We start from the raw sequence: 7,581 nt of genomic DNA on the forward strand, positions 1-7,581 counted from the left end.
ACTTTTTTACAAAATAGTTACATTTTCAACATAATAATTAATTTTTCAATCAAATAATTGAGTTTTTATCCAAACGAGATGAATTCCAAAATCACTAATTTCGTAAATTTCTTTTAAATGCAGATCAAGATTTAAATAAGACTATTATAATATACAAACAACTGTTAAAAACTACAAATTTGAACAGAATGGTTCGAAATAGAAAGCCTTGAATTGTTAAATTTGTAATGAGCTGAATATAAAGTTTAAACGCTACAATTTTAATTTGAAAAAAGATTCAGAATTAATTTAAAACTTGAAATTATTTCAAATAATTTGAAACACGATTTAGACTTTTGCAGATTAAAAAAAAAAGTATTTGGGAATTGTACAGTATTCAAATCAAGAGAGTCACCAGCCCAGCATCGAAATCTGGAAATATTAAAATCCCAATCTCTTCATTTTATTTCAAAGCATATAGATATATAAATAGAACCGTCGAAGTGTTCCGACCGGCAATCGTGCACCTTCGAGTTTTCAAATTCAGAATAGGAGAAATGGGTTGCGCGCGCAACCCAGGCATTTACATTGTCTCCTACCATATTCACACGGATATAGACGTGTCATAGTATTGGACCACGTCTCGTTTCAGATCTGGGATCACTGAGTGTGTCCGGTGAGCTGGCTCTGTTAAATGCTGCGAAGCCCAGCCTCGTGTAAAGCCGAAAATGCAGGAGCAGGTATCCGAGCTCTCCCGACCTCACGAATGACGATCTAGCTGCTCCTCAAATTTATTCAGGTTTTGAAATCCCGTGTTACCTTAGAACCATCAGGCTTATTGCGGAGAGGCAAATATTATAATAGATACAGAAGATAAATTTATAACTAAAAAGAAAATTTTTCAAGAAAAAAATTGTCAACAAAATTGTTCAATTTTCATCTATAGAAACGAATTTTAAACTAAAAAAAATAAGTATTCGATCAAAAATGGACTAGTTAAATTTTCAGACAAAAAATGGAATTTGCAACGAAAGAAATTAATTTTCAACTAAAATTATAATGGTTCAACGAAAAATTCAATACATAAATATTCAGTTGAAAAATAATTATCAAACCCAAAAAATCAAAGTTTCAAACAAAATATTTAAATTCCCAAGCAAAAAATTAAATTTGCAAACAAATACTTTAATTTTCAAACCAATAACTTTCTACCGAAAACAGAATTTCAAAAATTTCAAAATCATTTTTGAAACAGAACAATTTTTGTTAACAAAATAGATAAATTTTCAAAGCAAAACGGTTAAATTATCAGTTTAAAAAATCAATTTACAACCAACAATTTTTCAGCAAAATAGTTTAATTTCCAAAAAATAGATGAACTTTTAATCATTTTATACCAAAATAAAAAAGTTTCAACAAAAAATGCATTTTCATCCAAAGAAATGAATTCCTGATTAAAATAGATGAATTTTTAAACAAGAAAAATTATTTTCTACCAAAAAAGAAGAATTTTTGAGTGAGAAAGGTCAATTTCCTAAGAAAAAAATTCAACCAAAAATGATACAGTTAGATTTATAGTATAAGAAAATGTTTTTTCAACGACAAAAAAATCGAATTTTCAACAAAACAGTTAAATTATCAACCAAAATAGTTATTTTAAAAAATTTGTAATTTTAAAATAGTTTCATTTTCGATGGAAAAAATGAATTTTCTACTGAAAATTGTTTTATAAAAACACACAATCGAATTTACAACAGAATAGTTCAATTTTTAAACATATAGTTAGATTTTAATTTAAAAAATTATTTTTCAACCAAAAATGGAATGGAATGAATTCTGAAAGAAAATTAAAATCGTTTGAAAATTTTTAATAATTTTTATTTACAAAAATGTACTTAAAAAAAAATCAAAAAGATTTTGAAACACATCAAACGATTTCCTAAAATTTAAAAGAGTTTAAAAAAAGTAAATAATCAAGTGAATTCAGGAAGTATTTAGTAGACTTCAAAAAAATTTTAACTTTAGAAGTGTTTTAGAAACGCAAGATAAACTTTAGGAACTTTAAAAGAATCTCGAAAGGTTCTAGGAGAATAAACATAGTTTCTTAAAATCACAAAATTTAGCTTTTACAATTTTATTTTAATTGTAATATAATTGGAAATTGATTGTAAATAATTGTAAAATAAATGCAACAAAATTTATTTTATGAAGAAATATCTCATGATTATAAAAAGAGAAAAAAAAATGGTTAAGGTAAATCCTTGAAGCATTTTAATAACTAATGAACATATTCTTAGATTATTTTTCCTTGATTCTGGCCAAGGATCAAACATGGTACAAAAAACCGTCGTGAAATTTCGAATAAAAACCATACTCTCTATACATTAATTTTTTTAAATTAAGAATAATACTTTTATAAATATTGCCAAAATTTATTTGAATATGATACACAATGGTTTTTATTAAAAAAATTCCTGTAAATAGATGGTGTTTTTTAAATTTTACGATATTTGTGTGCCATGTTTGAGCTTAGGGAATAGATTTCAGGAATAAAATTATAAAAGTATCTCCATTAGTTAGTAAAATACTATGAAGAATCGCCTTTCAAATTATGGTTGAAATTGAAGAAATAGATATTTCTCTTATCGTTTTTCAGCATATGATTTTTCACTAAATTTTAACGAACACATTTTTTAACGAAATTCCTTTCCACACCACATTCAAAGGAAAATTTCACAACATTTTTGTCAAATGATCAGTCTTTTGATTGAGGTCAAGTTAATAACTTTTTGGCTTGTTCTCTTAAAACCCTCAAAAAAATATTAGAACAAATTCGAGTCTTTTTAAAAGATGATTAGGACATTTAGAAGTTTGGAAGATATCAACGAATAATTGATACACTTTAAGAAATTTTTTCAAGTTTTTAAATATTTCTTGTACGTTTAAAACAAAATAAATTTAAAAAAATGTTTAACTTACTACAATTTTCTGATAATTTTAAAAAAGCTACCAAGATGTCAAAAAACTGACTTATATAATCTTCTAAATTTTTCACAGGAATTTTAAGAAAAATAATTTTATCTCCTTAAAATCTTTCTGAATTCTCTTAAAGCTTCTAAAGTTTATTTTTTCGAAATTTTTGAAAACCTTCATTTAAAAAAAATTTAAGTTTAAGATTAGATTTGAATCTCTTCCATTCTTCTAAATATTTCTTGAATTACTGGATTATTTACGTTTTTTAAAACTTTTTAATCTTATCAAATTGAAACATTTTGCTTTAAAATCTTGTATACTCTTCTTTTAAATTTTAGGAAATCGTTTGATGTGTTTCAAAATCTTTTTGATTTTTTCCAAAGTACATTTTTGTAAATAAAAATTATTTAAAATTTTCAAACGATTATTAGAAAAATAATTCTTTTTTCTAATATTTTCAGACATTCTAATCTTCTAATTTTTAAGATTTATTCAAATTTTTCCTGATTTTTTTGCAAGTTTGAAGTATTTTTTAATCGTTTCAAAATTTCTGAATATTTCGTAAACTTACTCAAATTTGAAAGCAAATTTTACAAACCAACATAAGCATAACAAAAAATGGTGCAACAAAATTGCGCAAGAAGGCTTAAAAGGAATTAAATTCCTTATTTTCTCTAAAATTATATAATATGGAAAATCTACGAAATAATTTTAAAAAATTGTGATATTTTTTTAAATTTTCCCTCAGAATTCATTCCATTCCATTTTTGATTGAAAAATAATTTTTTTAATGAAAATCTAACTGTATGTTTAAAAATTGAACTATTCTGTTGTAAATTCGATTGTGTTTTTTTTAAAAACAATTTTCAGTTGAAAATTCATTTCTTCCATCGGAAATGAAACTATTTTAAAATTAAAATTTTTTTAAATAACTATTTTGGTTGATAATTTAATTGTTTTGTTGAAAATTCGATTTTTTTGTCGTTGAAGAAACATTTTCTTATACTAAAAATTTAATTGTATACTTTTTGGTTGAATTTTTTTGGTAGGAAATTGACCTTTCTCAGTCACAAATTCTTCTTTTTTGGTAGAAAATAATTTTTCTTGTTTAAAAATTCATCTATTTTAATCAAGAATTGATTTCTTTGGATGAAAATGCATTTTTTGTTGAAACTTCTTTATTTTGGTATAAAATGGTTAAAAGTTCATCTATTGTTTGGAAATTAAACTATTTTGCTGAAAAATTGTTGGTTGCAAATTGATTTTTTAAACTGATAATTTAACCGTTTTGCTTTGAAAATTTATCTATTTTGTTAACAAAAAATGTTGCTGTTTTAAAATTGATTTTGAAAATTTTGAATTTCTGTTTTCGGTAGAAAGTCATTGGTTTGAAAATTCAAATATTTGTTTGAAAATTTAATTTTTTGCTTGTGAATTTAAATATTTTGTTGAAACTTTGATTTTTTGGGGTTGATAATTATTTTTCAACTGAAAATTTATATATTCAATTTTTCGTTGAAACATTATAATTTTAGTTGAAAATTATTTTTTTTGTTGAAAATTCTATTTTTTGTCTGAAAATTTGATTAGTCCATTTTTGATTGAATAATTATTTTTTTGGTTTAAAATTCGTTTCTATAGATGAAAATTGAACAATTTTGTTGACAATTTTTTTCTTGAAAAATTTTCTTTTTAGTTATAAATTTATCTTCTTTGCTGGCGAATTACTCTTCTTTAAAAATTAATTTGTTTTAGATAAAAATTAATTTCTTTTGTTGATGAAATCGCATTTATTTGGGTTTAAAAATTAATGTTTTCAATTGCAAACTTCAGTATAAGCTACAATGCTTAAGTTAAAAAATATATTCTTAAAAGCAATTTTTTAGGTTGAAAATTTAACTATTTTGTCGTAAATTTGTTTCTTATTTGTTAAAAATCTATTGTTCACTAAAAATATGACTAAGGCATGCAGCACTAAATTTGAAACATTTTAGACCCAGAAGTCTTGTCTCCTATATCTATTAACATAAAGTTCTATAATATTTGCCTCTTCGCAATAAGCCTGATGGTTCTCAGGTAACACGGGATTTCAAAACCTGAATAAATTTGAGGAGCAGCTAGATCGTCATTCGTGAGGTCGGGAGAGCTCGGATTCCTGCTCGTGCATTTTCGGCTTTACACGAGGCTGGGCTTCGCAGCATTTAACAGAGCCCGCTCACCGACACACTACGTTTGAATGTGTCACTCCCAGATGGGGTGGGGGCCGAAAAATCCTACGGTTTGGAGACACTGTCATAGGTCTATGTCCGTGCGAATATAGCAGGAGACGATATAAATGACTGGGTTGCGTGCGCAACCCGTTTCTCCTCTTATGAATTTGAAAACTCGAAGATGCACGATTGCCGGTCAAAAAACCAAAGATATTATAAGTCTAGATGCGGCACGTGTATAGTTCGAGGAACTAATTTTAGATGACGCTCCCGGAGAAAAATGTCCGACCCCCCATGCCTCTCAGCCCGAAAATCGCACCAATCAACTACTTTGCCCCTGCAATCTTCACCCGTCGAACAAGTTCATCAAATAGCCGATACTAAGTAGGTAAATACTAAATACTTAAAAATATACAATACAAATTTTATATTGAGAAGTTTGATTGTTAATTTTCAATTAATGAATCAATTATTTGAATAAATTTTGCATGAATAATATTATTTTGTTGTTTTGAAAAAGAGGCGGTAGAAATTCTACTAAATGAAACTATACGTTTGAAGACATTAAAAGTTTTAATTGATAAACATATTGGGTTGAAATTTAAAATAATTAATTTTTTAAATAAATATGATCGTACCTCGTTCTTGCATGTATAACTAGCAATTTGGAGTTTTTAAATGTAGAGTTAAATTTTGTAGGAATACCGCCTCCCTCACGATTATTAATTTAAGTAAACAATAATTCGTGAATCTCTATGTTTGTGTAATTAATTATAAATTAAATAAATTATAATGAAACGGTAAAATTATATAATAAAATTTTTATTTTATTTTATTTTTTTATATAATATTTTACAGACATGTATGTATCTTACTATGTATGTAAATTATGTCCCGATTTTTTAAATTGAGAACCCCATAGTTTCAAAATTGAAAAAATGTATTTTTGAATTTTACTCAAGTGGTTGATTAGAATATATAAATATTTGGCTCAATTTAAACTAAAAGGTCAGAAATTATTGTAAAGTTTCAAAAACATTTATCTCTTAATTGTTAGTTTGTAATAAAATAATCCGTAAATGAACTATTTATTGTCGCGGGTACATTCTCATCGTGCGCTGTGCCCGTGGCTTGAAAGTTTGAGCGCGCCTGGGGCGCGCGTCTTCTTATTCTGACGATTCGCGCTCAGATATTTATTCTTTGCATTTAGAATGCTTGAATGAAACTTTATGACAAACATATCTTTAGATCGTAGTATTTATATGTGTGCTCATATTCTGAATTTTTTGCTTCAATAAATATAGTTAAAGATTAAGTTTCTCAAAGCTTTGTTGGCTTTGAGGTACACAATATTATCGTGACACTCGCGCTGAGCACTCGTTTTTTGACAGACAGTTGTGAATTTATATTTTCTGAACCACCTTAAAATAAACTTAAAAAATGCAATGCTTTTTTTTAGACATTTTGCTCTATCTCGCGTTGTTATGCTAATAATAGGATTTTGGTTTTCATATTATTTTTTATACATGTATAACGCCAAATATCCTGCAAGTCTTCTTTTAGATTTTTCACGTACCTCGCGTATTTTAGCGTATTATTGGAATTTTCGATTATCTGCATATATTAGTTACGATAAAACAAAATTGCGAGTCTTATTGAAAAGTGGTTTAAGGAAATTTGGTACGATTTTTTAAAACCTATCATTTCTCTTTGAGACTTTTTGTCGTATTTTGCGTCATTTGGTTCAAAATTTGAATGTTGTGGTGTCAAATTTCGGGCAATTCTAATACTTTCTCCATCATAAATAATAAGAATGTAATAAATGAATACAAATTTGCATCACTTTTTTGGGCAAATAACTTTTTTCTATCAATTTGTTTTTGTACCTTTTGTTGTTTTTCCACAAATTTTTCATTTTTACTTATATACCATTTTTATGATCAAAACAAAAACTACGTGTCCTGTCAAAAAGTAATATGTAACAAATTTGTAGCTCTTTTTCGAGTAAATCATTTTTTTTTCGTAACTTGTATAATTTTTTGACACAAAGTTTTTTTTAATATTTTCAATGTTATTTTTCGCAAATAAAACAAAAGGTACGCCTCCTATCAAGAAGTGATTATTAACAAGTTTTTAGATCTTTTTTGAGATCACAATTCTTGTTGATTCATCTTCTTTCATATCCTGCATTGTTTGACCAGAAAATGGGATTTTTCATATCTCATTTTTTGTGCAATAAAAATTAGAATTTTCAATTTTACAAGAAAATCCAAAAAGTTTGTATGATAATTTTGTAGGGCTTTTGAAAAGCAATGTTTTTCTTTACTTTTTTTTCATATCGTACGTTGTTTGGCTTATAATTTTGATTTTAGATTGATATCAAAAATTTTGAAAATGCTACAACTCTGAGAATTTTTTT

This window comes from Belonocnema kinseyi, chromosome 9, assembly GCF_010883055.1.
Source record: "Belonocnema kinseyi isolate 2016_QV_RU_SX_M_011 chromosome 9, B_treatae_v1, whole genome shotgun sequence".
NCBI classification, from domain to species: domain Eukaryota; kingdom Metazoa; phylum Arthropoda; class Insecta; order Hymenoptera; family Cynipidae; genus Belonocnema; species Belonocnema kinseyi.